Genomic DNA, 24,711 nt, shown 5'->3' with positions numbered 1-24,711 from the left:
TTTTTTTTTTTTTTTTTTTTTTTTTTTTTGCTCACAGCCTTCCTACCCCAGCGGTGGTTAATTGTCATTTTGCAAACCAACGCCACATGCCACATTTACACCATTCTGGTTTGAGCTCTCAAATTAACTGGTCATGAAAGGAATCAATGAATAAACATATAACATTTCTCATGAGAGAATTAAGTCCTAGTTTGTAAATAGGGAGATTTTATATAAAAATCTTTATTCCCCTTAGAAAGACCGAGAGGATCTCACCAGTGCAATGGCAATTCCTTAAACAAATGCTCACCTGGGCCTTTCCCAGGCATTGTGGCCACACCAGCAGCCTGATTTTTTCACTTGATGCATGCTGGCCATTGCGTATTTACAGAGGTATGTGTATGCAGCTGAGTGTGATATCCTTGCCCAGTGGTTGGTCTTCTTGTTTCAGGAGAGATGTGTTGTCTCCTAGCTATGTGATGACTCTGCTTTTCCATACAAATACTTACTTTGTAGCTATTTGGTACTGGAGTCTATTCTAAGTAATTTCTCTATATAGCAGTTTGTTTAATGCCTATGATGAGGGTTTATTCTCTCTATCAAATTGGTGATAAGGATAAGCCACAGAGTTTCACCTTAACAAAAGCCACAGTTCTTAGAATCAGGATTTATCACGAGATTCCATCCACATGCCCCATGTTGAATGCTTAATCAGTAATGGTGGTATTATCATCTTGAACATTCTAAAATTTATAATCTTTACAAGCGTATTTTTCCTATTTGAGAATTTCATTCAGATATATGATGAATTTTGATTCAATCTACCCCATCTCCTTGCCACCAACTTCTCTGCCTTGCTACTTCCCTTCCAACTTCGTGTGCCTTCTTTTTCAACCCACTGAGTTCATTTTGTCCTTCCAGTATGTATGTATGGGTATACTGCCACCTACTAAGGTGTAGGTAGCCTATCAATGGACCTTATCTTAGAAGAAAATGGATGCTGATGGATGCTGTGACTCAAAAAGCCATTCACTGATAATTCTCAGCTAGAGGTGGCTCTTTCCTTATCCCTGCTGGGAATTATACTGCCTTGATCTTGTGCTGGAAAGGCTTCCTATCAGCTCCAGATGCTACCCCCAAGACATAGGTCTCAGCACAAAGCTGATTTATTTGCCCCAGAGGGACAGAACGCAGAGAATAAGCAACAACAAAAAAAGATAGAGGACAAAGGAGAAGGGGGAAGGAACAAGGGATAGGGTGCGGGGTGCAGTCGGGTAGTGGTAGGACAAAGGACTGCCTCTGAATAGCGGGGAGACAGATGTGGCGCATAGGAAAATGGCATAAAAGGACAAGGGGAAACCCCATGTTAGGATGAGGTGTTTTATTGTAATTGGGCATGTTAACTCGTTGCGGCAAAAGGGGTTTTTGATTTCTGGACTTCAATACTTTGATGGCAGGGTTTTAGCAGTCAGACTCAGGAAGAGAAAGTGGAGGAATAAGAGAATAGGCCTTGGAGGCAAGCTTTAGGACTGTAATCTAATGGTTTCTAGCAAAGCAGAGGGAACTGGACAGAAAGGTAAGGCCTGCCAGTCATGCCAGCCATGCTTGAGCTGGCCAGAGTCCCTTCAGGGCATGTCATTTGCATGTGAGCACAGAACCGAGCTATTAATATCATCAGTAGTAAATAACATAGTATCTAAAAATAATTCTGTGCAAACTTAATCTCCCTACACACAACCAAAACAGTATCAAGGACGATGACACTTGAACTTATTTTCTTAGAAAACATGTAAATGAACCAAGTGTTGGAGAACATTGACTTGGAACAGAATGTAGGTGTGAGGGAGTAAACAGGGTCCTTCCTTCACCTCAAGGGTGGAGAACAACTCAAAAACCTGCTACACAACTGTCTGCACCTGACACTACCTGGAGCATCTGATTGGACAGAGCCTGGTGGACTCTGTTTCACAGTGGACACAAGGAGATGCTGTTGATTTGAATCATCTTGTGAGTGACATGTTTGTCATAGCAAAGATATGAGAGGAAAATTTCCTGTGTTCAGACATGGGACACAAGGAAGGATGCTAAAGCGAGGGAAGTCCTGAGGTTCATCACACAGTGAGCACATAAAGGACCAAAGAAACTGTGGCTGAAGGACAGGACACCTAAGCCTTAAGATTACCCTTAAAAGTCCCAAATGACTATTGATTAAAAAGCCTGCTTTTTCCTGAGTCAAATGAATGGCAGCAGAAAAATCCCCAGTGACTGCAATCTCTAGAGAATCACAAAAATGTCAACAAGAGGAAGCACCGTTTGCAAACACCTATAGGTCTGAAGTCTAGGGAGCCAGTTAAATAGATGGAAGAGCAAGCTGGGGTGCACATTACCAATTTAACTGGTGGCTTTTCTACTAAGTGAATTAAAGATTAGGTTGAATACTGAATTACAGGAGAGTTTTATTTAAACTTTGAACTGTACGGGGAGCCGAGGAAGCCTTGAGTGAATGTGGAACGAGCTGATGGATGAGTTGATGAGCAGTGTGAGTGTTGACAGTGTGGGCAACTTAAAACGTTCAGAAAAGATTGGTCACCCTTGCCATTCCACTGTCGTGCCTTTATCTACGCCGAATTACCCTCCAGTCCTGAGCTGCTAAGCTCTGTTAGTGTCTGGTAACTGCTGCAAAAGCATTGATGGTGAGCACAGCTTCCCCAAGTTTCATGGCCACCCTCACTCCCTACTGGTTTTCTTCATGTAGACATTATCTACAGGCTATTGAGGTCTGGTGCACACGGACACTTGCTGACGAATAAACAATTTAAATGACTGACTGAGCCAGGTGTAAACTGAAACATTCATGAGGATTTTAGCTTTTACTAATGTGTCCGACAGGTACTGACTGACCTTAGGGTTTTGCAAGGAATATTTGATTTAATGTTTCAAATACTTATGCTAGATAAGAATAATCATGCCTACCAATGGGAGAGGGAAACTGAGGCACTGATGAGGTCAGGAAACATTCGTAAATTATCATAGCATGTCAGTAAAGGAAAGTGTCTGGGCTCCGAAGTGTGCTTAACAGCACTGTAGTTCTTCAGTGTTCAATGGTTTGGACCCTCAACACCTGGGCCTAGTAATCACTTTAAAACATTTCTTATAGTTTTACTTTTTAATACTTTGTTTAGCAGAAATGCAGGAATATGGAAGACTACAGTTTGCTAATTAGATGTGTGAATTGGTCACTGGGAACCTTCGTTGATGTAAATATGTTTCCTTTTCAGGATAAAATAAAACAATTATAATCATGGTAATTATGGTAACACTAATTAATATTGAAATTCAATCTTCTAATTTGGAGAGTTATTTTAAATATCAAAATACTAAACATACACTTTATAAAAATAGATTTCTAATATACGCAAACAACATATACTTGAGGAATTAGAAACTTAGTTAAAAAATGAAAGAGTGAACCAGATTAAAAGCCATTAGTTCACATGCATCGCTTACATTGTAAATAATTTCAAGTGAAATTTTATAGCAACTTAGTGACACAGAGAATCTGATTAAATCTGCAGTAAGATCTGTTTTTTTAATTGGCTCTTGGCTGCCTTCTGAGAACCCGAATTTCAAAAGTCTGTAAACTAATGGAGGCTGAATGACATCAACCTGCATCACCTCTTTAATTGCTTGGTTGAGGCCAATCATGTCCTTCCTTTTGGACAACTAGAATTTGGGTCTCTCACTATATGACCACTATAAATGAAACCATGGCTACTGAATAATGAATGCATTTCTGTGGGCTCAGGATGTGGCTGAGTGCTGGAGTGTTTGCCTTGGAAGTGTGGGAACCTTGATTCTCTTTTCAGATGGAACAAACGAGTGGTCTAACGCACTTTCTTGGGATCAACATAAAATATGTGTCATTACTAAGTACTGAGTGAAGTCTGAAAGCAGACTTGAGAATGATGTCTTGTGAGATCCCATCAGCCGAGAACTCACTGAGACATGTCCTCAGGGTAAGGCCAACTCCAGGAAGCCTTGAGGGAGCCTGGAAACTTCCTGGGTCAAGCAACTCCTTCCCGAGCTGTCCAATGGATTACAGTGGGAAAACCTATGAAAGCAAAGCAGGTAACATACTTCCACAGAGAACAGAGTCCCTTCTTAAGGACACTGTGCTGGCAGTGGGACCATACCTCTACAACTTGTCACCAATTCTGTGGAGCAGTAATAATTACCCCAAGGAGGGAGAAAGGCAGAATATGACGAATGTGTATCTCTAATAAACCAAGACATCATGACATTATCCTGAATTTATCTGACGATGGCCCAATTTGGCTCCTTTCTCTGACTTTGAAAACTCAGGATCAAAAGCACACTGCAACACATTGAAGAGAAACAGAAACATTTAGACTTACAATGACTGTATTTGTACCATCATACCACATCTACTACTATTTAGCATGTTCCTTTACTTGGTTTCCTAAGAAGCCTGTAGGCCGGGGGTGGGGGGGTGGGGGGGTGGGGAACAATATGATGTTTCCAGGCAATAGGCATGCTTGCCTACTGTCCTGTGTTGCCTCAATGCTATGCTTAGGGCCTCTGGTGCTATGGCTGCTGAGTTTCTGATGTATTTGTGACATCTATTTTGGAATGAAATGACTAATGGTTATGAAGGTGACTCACAAGAACACATGCTAGACAGGAAGTCTGTTTGAACCACTCTGAGCTATTTCAAGCAACTTTACTATGTTGTAGTACCCCATTTTGATGAGAAGAATAAATTATGTTCATAGGTGCAAGAAATACATGGTTTTGTTCAGGCTAAATTGTTCATAAGTCCTGGCCCAGGAGCTGCATCCTTAAAATATAATAACTTATAAAACCACTTTTGAACACCCTGAGAGATTGGTGAGAAAGAGGAGCGGGACTAGGATGGATGTTCCTCACAGTCATGACACATAAATCTGGGAGTGTAGTATCTTAAATCACCACATACTTCTGAAAAATACTCATGCGAAAACAAACAAACAAAAAACCCAAACAAAAAGCCCTCTGCCCCTTTCTGTGACTTTCTTTCAGCTCAGGATTCTATTTCATTCAGTTTTGCATCCATGATGCAAAGAAGACTCTTGGGGATCAAGTAGAGTTCAGGAAACATTTCATTCAAATGCATCTGCAATATCACAGCTCTTGGGAGTTTTTTATTTTTTTCAAAATTAAAACAAGATCTGTTCTTCTGAATTTTCATGCCCAGAATTCGCGAGTGTGAATATAATTGAAAAGTTTGCCAGAAGGACCGAGAGAGGGAGTGAACACGTGTGTGTTACAGCAGACTAGTCTGTCACAAGAAAAGACTTACATATCTATATGCAAATAAATTTACAAGCATCTACTTCATATAACATGTTTTATTTTGCATTTTCTACCTACTCCTAACTTTTCCTATGCCAACAAAATGTCATTCAATGCTTTATTTTGTCAAGAGCTATTTCTTTTACATTCTGCAGTAATTATAATATTTATAGATCTCAATATAATGAAAGCCCATAGTAGTTGAGTTTTTAAACATTGATATGGATGCTGAGATTCACAGAAATTAAATGTCTCTCTGAAGATTTCATCTGTCATAGGCTCCGTGCTAAGGGCACTCAGAGTATCAACTATGGAAAGTTTGAAAAGCCTGGTCAAAAACCTTCCCACAGAAGATAATATTAAATATTGCTCTCAGAAGCACAGAATTATTAAGATGCATGTTAACCTGCTTGTGAAAACTCCCAATTTACTAAGGACTTCTGCATATAAGAAGTTATGAATTGATTTGAAAAAGGGGGACTTATAATTTCCCAGAGCCAGGAAGGCTGAACCCATCTACCACATAAATGAATTCCCACAGAGTAAAGTTGTATCATCACAGCTTTCTATGGCAAGAAAATACAGCTATGTATCAAGTCAAAGAAGAGAGCCATCATATGTCCAAGTGTGCTTGCCTTTTTCTTCAAGCAGAAATGGCTCCTTCTGTGTGTTCATCACTTCCCTGTGCCTTTGACACTGCATAACATATTTGGTTAATAGCTCCTTCACAGTCTGTTAGCTTCTGCTCCTTACAAGCTAAACCACAGCACAGCCTATGTTCTGCCAAAAAAAAAGTTTTAAAAATATCCTGACCCAAAGGATCATTGGCATAAAACCAAACACTTTTAGGCTCATCTGCTGTCATGGTGTATCCCCGTCGCCCACTTTATCTTAATAGCCTATTATGAATCATAAACAGCTAGTTGTTTTTATGTTTATTTACCGGACACTTGGCATGGACAAGGTGATGGGACATGGTAGATACTGAGGTATATGTTGATCAAATCTATAAACAGCATAAATGGCATTAAATACTTGCTAATCAGTGAGAACACTGTATTGAGGTACCCCAGGACATCAGTAATTAGGTATTTGAACAGCTGGTAATATCAATAGAGAAAAAAGTAAATTGTAATTAGTGTAAATGTACAGATCAGAATTCCCTATGTAAATTACACCCACTACTCCCTCCCCTGGTGTACCTGCTTCCAGGATGGAGAGTACTGATCTGAATGTAGGGTTCCCAAAATGACCGATAAAGTAGGTTTAAGTGTTTATAGCTGGTTTGATAATGAAGAGGAGATTTGGAGTCCACACAGGAAAAAAGAAAACATTCACTGTGCATATTCTCTGTTTATTTCTATTTTAGACGCCAAGGATCCTAGGGATGACTAGATCCCTCCTCACACTTTAGGGCAGTGATTCTCAACCTTCCTAATACTGTGACCTTTAAACTACTTCTCCACGTTGTGGTGACCCCCAACCATAAAATTATTTCTTTGCTACCTCGGCACTGTGATGTGCTGTTGTTATGAACTGCAGTGTTAATATCTGACAGGTTGAGGACCACTAGCGGAAGTGAGGGATGATTGAGAGAGGTCAACTGAGATGTGCCTCTCATTGGAGTCAATAGGTGACCTTGGCGGGGGGTGATTTAGAGGTAAAAACTGCTTTTCAGTTTGGGCAGAGCAGTACCTACTTGAACCAAATTCTAGTCCTCCTATTTGGTCTCTGATTATTTCCGTATGCCCTGGTCTTAAAACTCACCACATCATGCTTCAATTCTGTCCTCTATCACTTTATCAATGGAGGCTGGTCATCATTGTTAGCAAAGGAGATATAGAGAGGGCCCAAAATATAAATACACTTAAAAGAGAACACACAGAGAAAAGACAACAGATAGGTACAAGGAGATAAGCCTCATGTGTATTAAATATACTGCTTTACCAAAGCATGAACACAAGAGTACATCACCTAATAATTGTTTTCTATTTTTAACCTACCCTATCCGTGTGGCGCTGTTCTTTATTGTTGGAGTCATTGAAATTATGACCTGTCATTCAGTTTATGTCTACAGTTATAATCAAGCTCCACTCACGTATTTACCTGCCAGTGTCTTGTCCCAATATTCCAAAGACCTCTACTGGTTCTGACCCGCCTGCCTTGGCTCTCGGATCCCAAATTTTCATCACATCACGTGCGTATGAGACTACCAAGACAGAGGAACTCAGCTGTTCCCAATGACCTTCCATCTTACTCTCCATGATTCACCATGAGTTATGACGCTCTGGTTATGTATTCCTTTTATGTGGAGTAAGGGAGTTTGGAGACAAAACTATAACTTTGAATAACGAAAACAGGAAGGTATTTGGGTAGGTCTAATTCTGTCAAACAAGCCTAGCCTATGCAAAGGAGATTTTTTTTTTCTTTGATCGGTAACAGAAGGGAAAGTTGAACAGAAGTCTAAGAAGTCTCCTTCTGAGGGCCACTGTGCCATTGCTGCCGTTGGGTTGGAGTGGAGCACAGGGGGAATAAAGTGGCCTCTGCTCAATAAAATGGGAACAGGTAGAGAGAGTAAAACACTATCAGCCACCAGGGAAATGAGGCTCACGCTTTCGGTTATAGAGAATTGGGAGAGAATATAATAGATACAGTTTCCAGCTGCTAGGTTTGTGGCCATTTGTAAATCAGCATTAGAAAATAAATTCATTACTGTAATAAATAGTTGCCTTCTATCAAAAACTATAATGTACTTGATTATCATTCAACAAAATGATATTAAATAGCTGGATTAGGGCAAAAACTTGTGTTCTACCTTTGTGGCCTAGATTGTGGAAAACTGGAATATCTATATTGTAGTGTTTATTTTAAGGATATAATGGTATCCTGTGATAGGGAATGAATGATCCATTAATCTGTAACCAGAAGCCTGCCCTACAGAGAAGGCTATGTAGATTTCGCTATAGTTTGGTCCATTCCTAAGTCTTTTTGGGGGACCATCTCTGAAAATTTTAGTGCTTTTCCTAGTAAAAGGAGGATAGAATTTGTTTTCATCATAATAAATAATGTGATGGCAAGGCTCTTCTGCTCTTGGTGATAGATTTTGACTACTATTTCGGTTCACAGTAGTCCTCATTGGCAGTTTAGGGATATTTTAGGGATCTAGTGAGATGACTCAGTAGCGAAGAGCACTTACCATGCAGAAGACCTGGATTAAGTTCCCACTACCCACATTTGGCAGCTCTTAACCTAATAGTAACTACAGCTCAATGGGGGTCTCACATCCCTGGCTTCTTAGGGAATCTACACTTACAGGCAAATAGATACCTATCAACACACACACACACACACACGCACACACACACGTACACACACATATTAAACTTAATAAAATACATTTTTAAAAAAGAATATTTCTAATGTATTTTCAGTATAGATAACCATAAGTACATGAATGCTAAGTTTTCTTTATAGGTATCCCTATTAAACAGTAGTTAAAACTCAAATAATATTGCACTGACGATATTTAGTTATTTTAAACATAGAAAAATAAAGAAGTTCACACAGCTATATTTAATAAAATTATTGTTCATAAAATATATCCTGATTACTCTTCCTGATTCTTCCCCACCAGCACAGGCATTCAATAACAATCAATATCAATAAAATAATAAACAAATCACAATAGGACAAACAAACAAAGGAAAAAAGAGACAAAAACACAAGAAACACAGGTAGACACAAACACACGCACATTCATACACACAGGAAACTTATAAGAATAAAACCCGAAACCATTCTATACAAACAAACAAATCTATTTTGAATTTAAAAAGATAAGGTGTGGATGAAGAAAAAATGAATTACAGCATTTGACAGCTCCAACAAGATTGGCTGAGGGAGCTACAACCTGCATGAGCGGGAGAATGAAGCTTGCATGCCTAGAGAGGCTAGGGACAAAGACACAGGAGCTTCTCCCCACCGCTCTCACGGCTGACTCCAGGCAATTCTGTGTTCCTGAACTCAACTGTTCTGTGTTTGCACTCACGCTCTGTCTCCTTTATGCACATTATGTCTATCAGTTTTATACTTTACCTACTGATCTTGAGACATCCTTTATATGTCCTTTGTTAAGGAGGAATAATAAAATTTAAGAGTCATGGCACAGTCATTTAAAATGATAAAAAAGATTATTGTTGCTTATCTTTAGTTTTTCAAATTCTTAGGTCTTGTAATGAACAGGTTCTGTAGAATGAGTTACATATGAGCTCTTAAAGAGCTTCTAAGAACTCAATATATATATACACATATATATACATATATACATACACACACACACACACACACACACACACACACACACACACACACACATATATATACCTTCCATTCATCAATTTGATCATTCATTCAACATCAACATGTTGCAACATTCTTCAGGCAATTTCAGGTGTTAGTGTCTTTAAGGGTAATTCAGAGTTGTCCTTCTAACTTCGCATCAGAGGCACACATGTTTGGCATGGGGTGTCAAAAGTTCCACGATGAGAACGAGTGAGGCAGTATGCATTGAGAGCTGTGTGAAAGGATCCTTGCAGCAGCACACTGTCTACACATGGAAGAACAAGCAGATTTCAGAAGGAGACTACCCCACACCGATGCCAGGAGGGTAAGCAAGCCAAGCACCTTGGAGGAAGTGTTACTGCCTTTGGTTTGTAAACTTAAGAAATCTTCGAGTCAGACAACAGAAAAACACCAGAGATTTGCTAAAATTGACCTTCTGATAATTGTAAGAGAAACTAAGTACTGTGTGTCCCTTTTATTCCCTACCTCACTTCAGTTTCTATCAGCCAAACTCAATCTAAGCCTCTTAGCCAACAGACGCTCCCTCTTGGCAACTTCCTTTTCCCATGTGGTTTTCTGAGTGGCAATGTGACAGAGGGAACGAGAACAAAGCCCAGAAGATCACACAAGAAAGTAGTTCAGTTTTGCTGCCAAAGCTTGGTGTTAAACATTCCAGGTGGTCTCCAATACCCAGCTGCTCAAGGGAGGGTGACCCACCATCTGCCTCTTGGAATGTTCCAGCTTTATCACTGAGAGCTCTACATCTCAAGAAATGCTTTTCCAGGATGCAAAAAAAGCTATCGTAGTATTCAATGTTGGGTGAAGAAAATAAAGGGGGAAGAGACACATGCACACACACACACACACAATGAAAGTTGGCTGTAAGCAGCAGACTTTTAGTGTTAAATGCATCTATCAGCGGTCACATTTGTAATTGCTGATAAAGAGTTTTTACTGACAATATTTGAGCTATGATTTTTCACAGCAAATTGCTTCATTGTGCTGTGTATGTGTCTTCAGTGTGTAAATGACGCACACTGCTACCCTGTGTATGAACAGTTGGTCTCTGACCATCTGCAGATTTGTTGTGTGCTTTATGTGGCAATGGTGTTAATTTCATGTTTACCATCGTTTGGTTTTCTAAAGCTCAATAATGAAACTGAAAATGATTAAAATATCAATGTCAGCTTGACATGGACACTGTATTCTTCTCATGGTTGACTGAAGGACACATACGACTATATTGTAGAGGCACATGTTTCCAAAAAGGTATACTTAATGTTATTTAAAAAAAACAGAACTTGTCACAGTGGAAAGAGAAGAAAATTTATGTGGCTGTATCTCATGAGATGTCGATGAGACAGGCACCTGGCCCTCAAATAATAAACTTCTTTATTTTTATTTTATTTTTTACCACCTCAAAGACAGGAGTATTCATAGAAAATAGCAGCTATTAAATTATCTGGGCAATTCTATATGAATGAAGACACTTTGCTTTTCCTTAGCTTTTTGACTGCTTATTAACTGGGTAAAGTTACATTTCTTGGATACAACACTGAGGCTACATTACCCCATGATGAAGAAAAGGGAACATTTTTGACAACTGATGTGATGTCCATCACATTTCCATCCTACTCCATCAGATCTTATCATTTTGTATTGAATCATCAACACAGCAGAAGATTCCTGACCTGTGAAGTACTCTGATTTCAAACCTATGCCTCCCAATTATCCTATTCATACACAGGAAAATTTTCATGAAGCTTTAGAAACCATAAAAACATAAGATTATTGATAACCCTTCTAAATATAAACTAGACTTCAATCTGCATTTTCAGCAGCATGTGAAAATATAAACTTGGGGAGACTTATTTAATTTGTAGATTTCATGTCTTGTAAACCTGTTTCCAAAGAGAAATTAAATGTTTTGTTTGCCTGAGAAATTGCAGCTTTCCATGATGGAAAGACATCATCTTTTTAGACGCGAGCCTTCAAGACTGCAATCACGTCTACCATAGCAAAGACCTCACAACACTGGCCTGCATTATTTTCAAATTCTGCGACAAGAGTGTACTCTTCTCTAATATGGAAATGCAGTAGCTGTAAGGTGAGAAAGACATTATAGTAAAAATAGAACACTCTCCATCCGTTCTCCGAAGCTGATCACCTCTGAAGACACAGCAAAACATGGGGGAAAGTATGAACTCGCTCTGCTCGCTGTCTCTGATGTTGTATTCAGGTTGCAAGAAAAACTCATACTCTGAAAAATAACTCATAGTTTGGAAATAACGCTGATATAAAACTATAAAAAAATAGAGAAGGCACCCGAGAAGAGCAGCGGAGGGAAATAGTTTTCAATCTCTTTACTGGATGCATAACTTATTTAGAATTCAACTTCACTTTCATACGTTCAAATTACCTCTCTGCCTAAAACCATTTTCCTTGAGAAAGAAACATTTAATTTAGGATGGCATCCGATGTGTATTTTAGAATGATGAATACTTGTAGATAAGAATGGCAACATGACTAGTGTATGAATGCAGAAGTCTTGTTTGAAGAGCAGTTTACCGAAACACGTCTGTAGGTAGGGAGTAGATTCACTGTGGGATTCTTAAACATCCAGGAGTAGAAAGCTCACAAGCCTATTACTAGCAATTAAAATTCCAGCAATACCATTCGCAGGTGCATTTGATTCAAGGTCTCTCTTTATAGCCCAAGATGGCTTTAAACTCTCTTGTGTGTTTGTGTGTTTGTTTGGATGTTTTTTCGGTTGTTTGTGATGAAACCCGTGGTCTCATCCATGCTGCCTAGCACTGTGTTACATTGAGATTCTCAAGTGTTTTTTCCCCGAAAGGGGGTCTATGGTGACCCAGTGTAAAGACACCTGGCAAGGCAGCATGCTGAAGGCCCTAAAGGAAAGAACAGTGCTCTGAAGGTCAAAGGTCATTTTAAAAGGTGTGATTGGGAAAGGAATTTTAAAAATAAATACATCCTATTGAACTATGAAAAAACCAACATCTTTTCTAGAACATGGGCGCGTACCTCTTTCATTTATCCTATTGGAGTTCAACTATTATGTATTTCATAAACCTTTCAAAAATGTTTCCTCTTTTTAATTAGAAATCCTGTGTTTTACACATTTTAAGAATATGCTATGTAGACAACAGAATTTAAAATTCAAATATATTGATAAAAGTAATTAAATAGCTGGATGAGAAAAAGGAAACATTAAATTGTGACCTGTTTTCTCATGCACAGTGTTTGGTTAATTACTACCAAGTGTTGCATTTTACTGTTCCTGCTTGCCATTGCACTTAAACAATAGCTTCCACTTAGACGAATCATCAATATAGGCAATGCATAATTTTAGATAAACACATTATTTTTCATACTTTCTGCTGAATGAATCACATCTGTGTATATACTTATGCATTGATTTATTATCATCATGATTTGTTCTTTAGCGTCAGTTTGGAATGACTGTCTCCTGGGTGAATTTTAAATGTTCACTTTCATAAAATTCATGTCCCCAACTTTCTGTGTTAAAGGTTCCCAGACCTATCCTGCCGGGTTGGGTGGGAATTAAGCCTGGACCTTGGTTTGGAAAGCACCAAAGGGATTTGAGAATGCAGCCTGCTTTGTGTACATCCGTGGTGTTCCTCTGGAGATGAGAGAATTACTAGTGCTTTTTCAGCCTCGGAATCAAAAATATAGTATTTCAGAGCCAACTGGAAAATGCAGAGTTTATATTTGACTGTCAGTTTCTCCTTGTTGAGGATTTGCAGCCTCCTTTGCCTGGTGAGGGTTGAAGTCTGGGATATGATGTGGATGGCCACAGAGTGATCGGGACCTTTATAGCACCGACCAGAGTTCCCTGTATGTGGACTGCGGTTTGAACTGCTTACCATCAGTAGAACTGCAGGGAAGTAGATTTTGAGAATGGGTTTTCTCAACTGTGAAATGCAGACAACATTGAACTCAAAGTTTTCACTAGACTAGAGACCAGAGAGCCATTCATTAAATTCCAGCCACAAAAAGCAGAGACAGTGGAGTTTGTTCTTTACCTTTCAGACTTCCATAGTAAGTAGAAGTATTTCCCCTCCCCCCATGGGAAATGCATAGGCCTGGATTGGGAGTATATGGAAAGAGATAATATGTTCTTATTGTCTCTGCCTCTCTTACTTTTTATCTTACCTTGAGCTTTCTGAGCCCTGGTTTCAAACACACTTACATGGGAATTTTATTAATATCTACTTCTCAGAGCTCATTTGAACCCAAATAATGGAGTACATGAAAAGGGTCCTTATAAATATTAAAATCCTAGAGAAATTCTTTTGTGAATTAAAAACTATTGCCAGTAACTATAGCCCCAACTCACATGTATTGGGAATAAAATACATTATAAAGTTATAAAATTTGATGGTAAAGAAAGTTTTTCCAGAAATTGGATTGGTGTATGTATTTGTTTTATACTTCTTATGCAATATTGAACTTAGCCGGGAAGAGTGAAAACTGTTCATAGCCGTGCCTGGTGGAGTCCAGTGTGAGAAGGAAGAATTCCATCAGTCTCCCAAGGTCTGAGGCTGTTGTTTGCTCTCCCACTGCAAGCCCTGTTTTCCTTCTGGTCTTGATTGATAATGCTCATTGTGGCTGCACTTCAATAGATACTCCACGCTGACTCAACACTAACGGATCGACATTGCGAACAGCAGCGTACCCATCAGCCACATGGATTCAGATTTTTAAACTTCACATATAGAATGCTCACAACCGGATTAGCAGTGAAATAGTTGACGTGCTACGCCACTGCAAAGACGATTTCAGATTTGACGTTTCGAAATATCTAGGTTTCAAATTTTTTATATTGTATTATTAGCTGGACAAAAATATTATAATGGTGTTTTGAAAAATAAGGGTCTACTAGAAGCCAACCATATGCCAGAAAGCATAAAAATTCACATTTGAGTTTTTTTTTGTTTATTTGTTTTTGTGATTGGTGATTTTTGGTTTAATCAAAGTTTTACCTCTGTGAAAAACTATTATAGTATAGGAAACTCTTATAAATGTTTTCAAAGTACATGCATATTCTTCTGTGTGGTGGTGTGTATGAACATCACACCTACAGTTTCCTCTGTGTGACTGAAAGATAGAAACATCCACTCTCAGAAAATACGCAAGGGAGCAGAGACTCTGGCAATGGGTGAGAAAGCCATTCATGTCTATTGGAACATCTTTTTACAAGGGTGGATGAGAATCTTGATGCTGTTTCTGAGTTGGAAGTGGGCAGGTACATCAAAACCATAAAGGCAACATTTAAAGGTTGAACCAAACAACAAGATCCATAAGCCCTATGTTAAATAATCAAAGAACCGATTAGATGGCAATCTAGAATTCTTTACGAGAAATATTTGAATTGCATGTCCTGAAATTTGGGTCTGTTGAAATAGGAGCGGCAGGGCTGCGTCCCCGGCACCTGGCCGCCCGCATGGCTAGTTTATACCCAGAAATAATTACACAGAAACTGTATTCTTTCAAACACTGCCTGGCCCGGCTAGTTCCAGCTTCTTATTGGCTAGCTCTTACATATTGTTCTAACCCATTTCTAATATTATATGTAGCCCACGGGCTGGCTTACCAGGGAGGATCTTAACCTGTGTCTGTCTGGAGCGGGAGAATCATGGCTTCCTTCACTAAGCTTCTTTTTCCCAGCATTCTCTTCTGTCTACTCCGCCTACCTAATTTTCTGTCCTATGAGGGCCGAGGCAGTTTCTTTATTAATAAGAAATCACTCCCACATCATGGGTCAGTAAGAGAGGGTACCAAACCTTAGAACATATATTCTGAGTTAGAACACTGTTTTACATAGAAGTAGATGGGCTGTCTAGTTCTTTGTATTCTTGACCAAAAGTACCAGACAAAAGCTACTTAAGAAACAAGGGCTTGAGAAAAAAAAAAAGAAACAAGGGCTTGTTTTTACTTATGCTTTGAGGTTATAACAGGTGGAAGACATGGCAGAGGGCCAATTTTCCTTTTCAGTCTGTGAGGCTAGTTCATGGGCTAGTACTGACCCAAATTATGGTATATCTTTCTATTACAGTTGATATCCTTTGAGAACATGCAACGGTAAGCCTTACTAATTACCTTAAAAAATTCTTAAAGCGATCAAACTGACAATTAAGATTAACCTTCAAGATACTCATTTCAAAACCTTGCTAAGAATGAAAAAGTCTTGGGACATCAATGTTCCCTAAGGAAAGAGACAAGAATGTACTTCTACAGACCAAACCCCATCAACTATTGTGTTAGGTGAGAACAGCTAAGGGCTCATCTGCTCCTTCCACTGAGAACACTCTGGTGTGTTTGCTGAAGGAGGGGTTAAGAAGAGACCCAGCTGTAACAAGAAGGCATTCTTTGAAGTTACAGGGGGAATTTATTCCTGAAATTAATGCCTACAAATGACCTATAATTTCTGTCACTGTTTGCAATCTCCATTCACCTGGGGGACTATTCTTTGTACACGAGTAAATTCGTATCTACTATGACTCTCCAGAAGTAGCAATGTCCATCTGAAGAACAGATGTTTTACACTCTCAGTCTCTTTTTGGGACCCTTTGAGATAGATGGGTATATAGAATAGAAAATTAGGCCGTGGTATAAAATATACACGCAGGGCCTAGGTTGTATTGGCAAATTATTTGTTATATTAAGCTGAGTTGAAAACATGAAGAACTCTTTGTTGTGGCAGAGAATCTTCAGTGGTGAAACTGAATTGCCAGCGGCTAAGGAAACACTGGTTTCTGAATTTATACTTCGCGTGTGTCTGCCCCACAGTGAGTATTTAACTGCTGTACTAAATGACTGTATAAGAATCCACTGGAAATGCTCACACTAGGTAGCTAGATAGATTTTACAGTAGGACGGTTGTTGGGGATGGACCTTCCCTCATCAAGAGCAGCTTGTAAAACTACAAACTGGAACTGCAAGATTCTGATTACAGGTCAGATATATGGGATCTGTGTTTTACCCTGGGCTCCGAGTAGACACAAGACATCCTCCAAAACCTAAAGGGTCATGAATAGATAAGTATAAATATTATAGAACTGCTATCTAGCTGGAGGCCTTCTGGGAAGGAACAAAAGCATATTATCATTCCCACGCATAAGAGTTAATCTAAATGGACATGTTAGTCCCAATCGGGAAACTGCCTTCAGGCACAGGTATCTATACTGGGTACTTGAATATAATGCCTGTCTGACATATAGGTAGTGCAGTAAATCTTTGGCCATTTCATATTCTTACCTCCTGAGAGTGCTTAACTTTACTCCATAATAAACCCTGCCCATCTCTATGGCTGGTATGTCTCATCTGAAAACCAGGATGCTAAAGGAGTCCAGGGACCTCAGTGACACTGAGACATCATTCTGTTATGACTCCATGCTCATTTGGTCTGATTCTTTAACATCGTCACAGGGAGGCCCACTTTTCTCAAACCCCTCCTTCTCATTTAATTTCCCAACTGGGAAGTAAACCAAATCAATGGTATCTATGCATTAATTGCTTGGCCATAAATTGTAAAACTTAGCACAGAGTATAAATACATGATGCAGCAAGAAAATGGTGGAGAGATAGATAAGAGCCTATTTGTTTTGCATTAGTTCATATGTTCCTAAAAACAATTCTTGTATCGCTAGCCTTGACTTATCTCTTAAAAATTAAGATTCTTGGCTTCAAAATAGCTTGTTCAAGTTGCTTAGGTAGTGGTTTGACAATTTATCTTGGGTCACTGAAACCATAACCTACATTTACGTTAGTTAGTGTCTTCTATAGTGAGTAATGAAACTAACTTAGAACGTGTGATTAAGTTAAAAACTAAACACGAAATATGCCGATCATGTCCAATCCTCATGGACTATTTTGCAAAATAAAGCAAAAGTCATGGAAAAATTTTGATGAAGTAGAAATCAACAAAATTTACACAGAAAAAGGAAAAAAGTTCTTAAGAGTTTAGTTATAATTACATTACCACATAGAAAGAAATGAATATCTAATAAATAAGAGGGTAATTATATCTGCTCAAGGTTTGAATAGTATATCATATAAATAATGAAGCTTCTTACTAAATCTTAAAGTATATCTTCCTATGTTGCCTTTAAGCGTTATTATTTGTGCAATATTCCATGGACTATGGAAACACTGGGTTTCATTAAAATTTACATTCTTTGCTAATATGTAGCCTCTATCTAGAAGCACAGAAGCCCTGGTTCGTCTAAAAGAGTACTTCATCTACGCTGTTTTAGTTGCTTGCTAGTTTCTGTCATAAAGACCTGACCCAAGACACCCACGGATTGATGGGTTTATTATGGCTCATACCTCAATCTTCCAGTCTATCATACAGGAGAAGATGACGACAGAAGCTAGAGACAGCTGATCTCCCATCAGCTGGAGTCAGGAATCAGGGCAATTGCTGATACTCAGCTCATTTTCTCGTTACTTATTTCGGACCTGTCTTAGTTACTGTTCTACTGACATGATGAAACATCATGGCCCACAGCCACTGTCGCTTTTAGAAGGGAAGCATTTGATTTGGGGCTTGCTCACAGTTTTATAGGGTTACCCTAGGACCATGGTGGGGAGCATGATGGCAGGCAAGAAAGCAGCTGAGAGCTCACATCTAACCTGTAAGTCACAGGCACAGAGTAAGACAGAGTCTGGCATGAGCTTTTGATACTTTAAATCCAATTCCCACAACCCCAATGACCCATTTTTTTTTTTTTTTTTTTTTTTTTTTTTTTTGGTTTTTCAAGACAGGGTTTCTCAGTGGTTTTGGAGGCTGTCCTGGAACTAGCTCTTGTAGACCAGGCTGGTCTCAAACTCACAGAGATCCGCCTGCCTCTGCCTCCCAAGTGCTGGGATTAAAGGCGTGCGCCACCACCGCCCGGCTCNTCTTGTAGACCAGGCTGGTCTCAAACTCACAGAGATCCGCCTGCCTCTGCCTCCCAAGTGCTGGGATTAAAGGCGTGCGCCACCACCGCCCGGCTCCAATAACCCATTTTCTCCAACAAGACCTTGCCTCCCAATCTTTCCTAAACAGTTCCTCTAACTGGGGACCCAGTTCCCAAGCACGTGACCCTGAGGTGGGCATTCTCATTCAAACTACCAAAGAATCCTGTCTGATTGATGCCATTCACAGTTAAGGTGACTCTTCCCTTCTTAATTAGCCTAAATAAACAACTCTCAGGGAGAGGCCTGGAGGCTGGTCTCCTAGGAGATTCTAGATCCTGTCAATGTGACTATCAATATTAAGTACAAGTCATACTAATGAAATTTCTCTTAATAAAATCATTAACTGCGTGTCACTAAGATTCTTTGTTGTGGTGTTTGTGACCTCAAAGTTTACAACTCAGCTATGATGATGAACAGAAACAATACTTCAGTAGACGTCAAGATGGACACCAGTACCCCATTTTAAACTGTCCACATGTGATAATCATTGTACAATCTAATCACAGATCAAGTTCTATGAATTTCTGAAACTTATCCTCCACAGCCTGTTTAATGTGACTGAATAAGCTATGCAAAATATTGAACAACAACAAAAATTAACCCAAAGCAAAGAGACCAAAAGTTTACTGAGACCATATGTCTTTTCTCTTGATTAAATGATATGTTTCCATATGGCACCCCTAATCATTTAACCACTCACACAGAAATCTCCACTGAATGTCTACAATATACTGAGCATTGGAGAAATAATAAAAATCAGACTATAGCTTGCCTGCCTTCATTGAGTGTCCAGTCACAGCAGAAAAATAACCTTCAAATACTGATTTTTCTCATCATCTTTCTATCCTTTCCCTGTCTAATCTATTCAAATGTTTAACAAATTCTGGAATCATATAGTCAGACAACATGAGGTAAACAGTATAGCTATCCAAATCCTTACTCCCTCAATAAGAATGGAGAGACAGTACTGTGCCTAAGCATCTATCATATTGATCCCTCTAGAACTGGATAGATCATGGCCACCTCCTACAAAAAGCCTTTCTAACAGTTTCAGTGCTGCCTCAATGTTTTTTCTCTCTCTATTGAGAATACACATAAAACATAACCCGTACTATGCCACCCCTTTTAACCCCATCCATAACTTTTCTTCTTATCCAGAATCACATCCAAAGATGTTGCTGTGTTTTATAAGGTTCTCTCAGCTTCCCCGCTTCCTGCATCTGTTTTCTTGCTCTCTTCAGGTTAGCAGGAGAAGGTTATCGGACCAAGCCACTTCTTATTAGAAAAAGTAAAGATAGAGGGGTGAAATGCCTTTAACTGAGGTCACTTCCTTAAACAGGTATCCTGCTTCGGGTAGCTGAAAAACAACTTTAGATACACAGGCATGAAAGGCAACAGGAGGCACTTTTTAACTTCTAATTCTAATCTGTGAATATTGTCTCCAGCAGACAATCAAAACAACTTCTAGGCCGAGAATTTAATGCCTTGATTTAGAGATTAGGTCAAGTTTAGGCTGTCACAGATTGCTCACAAACATTGTTAGTTATATAGCCGTGTTGAAATGTTTTCCCTCTTAGTTCTCTGTACTAAAAGACAGCCATGATTGTATATTTGCCCTGAGATGTTTTCTTACTGTTGCCCAGCTGATGGCAAAAGTCTGTTAACTGATACCTACACTGTGTTTGGGAGAGCAAGGCACTGATGAGACAGACCCTCTCCCTCTAATGGGCACATGCCTTTATAGGGCAAAGACAGAGTTTGCAATCTCACTGATATAACGTGTGCAGTACAAATGCTGACAAGTTAGAAATAAATTTAGGAATTATTAGTCAAGCCACTTGACTTTATTTGGTTTCATCATATGGGAAGAAATATTGGGAGAATTTGATGCTTTAGCTAAAGTTCTTAAATTTGTGATGGCGCTTTCTGCTCAATGAAGGTCACTGATTCCCTGAGAAGGGTGACAAGTGCTTCCTAGCAGTCCTATGACTTCAAAGGCCTTTGTTGCCGTCCTACACATAGACACATGCCACCACAGTGCATGTAAGTGTATGTATTAAGTAAGATCCAACCCATCAGCTCACGTATGAACAGAAACCAGAGGAAGTTTTCTCCCATTGGAATCGGAAAGGAAACTGGTAGGAGATGCATACACATGAATTCTGGATGAACCCCCAGTTTCTCTAAGAGGACTTCACCCTTGTCATTTTAAAGACACAGGTTTTTTCCACAGTTGTTTAATTTAGTTTGATCTTGGTCTTTAAAACAAAACCAAGTCTCACGTCGAAGGTTTTAAAACCTAATTTCTCATTTTATACGCAGGAAATCAAGGTGGCGGTGCTCTTTGCTCTGGCTGCTTGACCCTCGTTCAGAATTACTCCTCAATAGGAGGGGGAAGCTATAAAAAATTATCTGCAAACCTTCTATCTGTTCGAAATACACAAAGAATGTTGGTCAAGGTCTTAGCTAATCCTCAGAACAACCTGTCATATGTCATGGTTACAGCTGAGGGTTTAAATACAAGGAGGTGACTATATTGAATCTAGTGACAGAACTAGAGAGGCCATGGCCCAGGTGACAAATCACACATTCTTTCTCTACTTCTCAAGGCCAGCAGAGCTCAAGTCAGACACGGGCTGCCAACTCCAACTCCCTTCATTCTTTGGCATTTCACTTGAAGAAATATCCTCAGGTACTACTTAGCTTCACGAGTGAGTCTTCCAATACAGAATGAATTTCTGGGAATTGCTATCCCACCTCCTGGTGCTCAAGCCTCAGCGGTCTCTGAGCAAAGGACCACAGATGCAGGCTGGCCCAGAGATAAGCCCCAGTCAGTTCCAGGATGGGGGAACTGATAGCATTTGAGTTATCAGCCGATTCCAGACTGAAGACCTCACATAGGTCCTTACTCAAAGCGTGTCAAATCCTCGGCTGGAGGATTTAAATGTCTTTTCTTCCTGCAGGGCCTTACCGAGATTTTACTGGCCTAAACTTCACATCCTGCTTCTTTTTTTAGTTTTTATCTTAAGAGATGGATATGCGTGGCTTTGAAGATACTTTGAAGATAACTAACAGCAATAAAAATAGAAGTTCTAGCAAAGATTTTCTTACGTACTACCACTTAGTATGTATAGTGTATATGCTTCATGTGAAAGTATGTAACTAGAATTTTCTATATGTACTTATAAAATACCTGCATTATGATATATTTGCTTCACGTGGTAATACAGAGATGAAGACAACTGAAACTGCAGTGATTTATTGTTCATTATGTACCTGTCTGATTCTGTTAATTCAGTGAAAAATTCTGTAATTTTCAATGGATACCAAGAAAAAAAATGCACTGATGGGGTGATGAACTCTGAAGCTCCATCTCTGAATTAAGATCAACTTGCTCTGTTTAATCTCATCCTGCACTTCAAGCCTTCAGTTATGAAGTTGGAGAAGTGGTGTTTCCAAATGTTAAACTCGGCTCTTCCCAACTTACACCGGAGGAACTAGGAACATGGCAGTGCTGTTAATGGAGAAGATTCTCATGAGAAAGCCCTGGATGTCAGACCCCTGGACTGGAGCCTCAAGTCATCTGTCTAAAGATACCGTGCAGAGACATGGCAGCTGGTATCACAGCATGGACACACTGTGGCCCTGTTAAAAAAATAAAGTAGAAGGCAAAATACCAAGCATGAGGCTGGCAACACCCGCGTTCACAAAATGTGTGGAGTAATTCTGAACGAGGGTCAAGCAGTCAGAGCAAAGAGCACTGCCACCTTGATTTCCTGGGTATAAATGAGAAATCAGGTTTTAAAACCTTCGGCGTGAGACTTGGTTCCGTTTTAAAGACCAAGATAAAACTAAATTAAAAAATTGTGAAAAAATTTGTGTCTTTAAAACGCGTATGCATCACCTATTGGTTTCCTTTCCTATTCTGATGGGAGAAAACTCTCTCCAGTTTCTGTTCCTACGCTAGCTGATGGTTTGCATCTTAGCTAACCTGTGTCTGCTCTGAATACCCATTCTCAACCTCTCTTCCCCAGAATATCAGAACAGCGATGCTCGGCAAGGTTCCTAGAACACTAGCTCACTAGCTTCTCTCGGCACAGACACATCGGTGTACGCTCACGGAGGATGTTTGCTATAACAGTAGCATAGGAATTTTTCAGCCTTTCATCAGATTAGCTATTAATTTGCTCCTCATCATAAACACACCAAGAGCTTTTGAAGCTGAGTGTTGTGATACTGACACACATGATTTCAGCCTTGGGAGTACTTATAGCCTGTTTATCCTTATAGCCTGAGAAATGAACAGAGCACACTAGAATCCAGGAGAGCTATGGTGGCAGAAGACAAGGATGCTTGGGAAAACGTCTGGGAAAGGATGGAGAACAGGGATGACATAAAATAGAAAGAAATATGAAAAACATTTTTAAAACAATCATTCTTTTGTTTTTTGAGATTATAATTACACTATGTTCACCTTCATTTTCCTCTCCTCAAGCCCTCTCATATACCCCCTCCTTTGCTAATTTTCAAATTCATGGCTTTTAAAAAATTACTTGATGTTTTACACATACATACACACACACACACACACACCACATCTTGGACTACTTATCTGTGCAAATGTATGCACACTACCTGTGTGCCTGTGTCTCCATGGAGTCCAGAAATGGGGTTAGACAAACTAGAACTGGATTTTCAGAAGATTGTAAGTCACCATGTGGGTGCAGGGAACTGAACTCTGCCCTGTGTAAGAGCAGTCTATGCCGTGAACCACAGGGCTATCTCACCAACCCCAGGAAAATTTCTTTTTTTTTTTTTTTAAATATTTATTTATTTATTATGCATCTGTCTGTGTGTATGCCTTCAGGCCAGAAGAGGGCACCAGACCCCATTACAGATGGTTGTGAGCCACCATGTGGTTGCTGGGAATTGAACTCAGGACCTTTGGAAGAGCAGGCAACGCTCTTAACCTCTGAGCCATCTCTCCAGCCCCTCAGGAAAATTTCTTGAAAGAAGTTATTTCAAACTTACATAGTGCAGAAATGATCTCTCAACAAACATTTTTTGAGCTCTGGAAATACTCCATGGGACCCCATCAAGTTGATTAGGAGATCATAGCCAACAAAAGATGAATATTCATGCTCTGTTGAAATGAGTTTTATATATGGAAATACAAAAGAGAAATGAAAATAAATAATTCGACAATTTAGTTTGTTAGTAAATCATGTTATTAATGAAAGAAAATGAAGAGCTATGGGACATTAGAATGGATGCAGTGGGTGTGGTCGGGATCTCAATGGTCAGTGACTTTTGCTAAAGTGACATAGTTGGAATAAAAAGGTGGCATGGAGGGATAGATGGGAAACCAGGCAGATGATAATCATTAAAAGTGTGGGACACTGAAGTCCAAAGAATATGTCAATCAAAGCCAATAGGGAGTCTCTGGACTTCCATCAGGAGGGGTTAATGCAAGGCTTAGGGGCATAAATTTAAGGAAAATCATAGGATGGTGCCCAGGGCCCAAAACAGTGTTACTTCATGACTGCCCTTTTAAAGACAAAGGTAATAAGCCAGTATTCTGAGAGGAAAGGCTTCAATGCAAGGACTAGTAATAAATGATACAATTATGGAGTCAGCCAGTCCTTTGCAGTCCCATAGGCAACAGACAGAGGAATTCCTATCTGGAACTTACTCTCTACCCCCCTTTCAATATCAGGCCATAGGCAATAGACAGAGGAATTCCTATCTGGAACTTACTCTCTATCCTCCTTTTAATATCAGGCTGCTGCTCCTCAGAAATGAAATCCCTCTGACAGCCAGAGCCCCAGAAAACCATGGCGAGACGATAGATTTTTGCAGGGACAAATTGAAGAAGATAGTCTAAAGGGAAGCCCGGAAGAGTTGAACATTAGGTACAAGGGACACTTATGTGTTTAATATGCTTAAGAAAATGCTTATTCCAATAAACAAAGAAGGAATGCCATTCTACCTTAGTTACTTTCCTCCGTGATATACCGAAGCACATGACTTAAAATA

This window comes from Alexandromys fortis, unplaced genomic scaffold (genome assembly GCF_014885135.2).
Source record: "Alexandromys fortis isolate MF-2015 unplaced genomic scaffold, M_Fortis_MF-2015_v1.1 scaffold_77, whole genome shotgun sequence".
Taxonomy (NCBI): domain Eukaryota; kingdom Metazoa; phylum Chordata; class Mammalia; order Rodentia; family Cricetidae; genus Alexandromys; species Alexandromys fortis.
Note: the sequence above shows the minus strand (reverse complement) of the source record.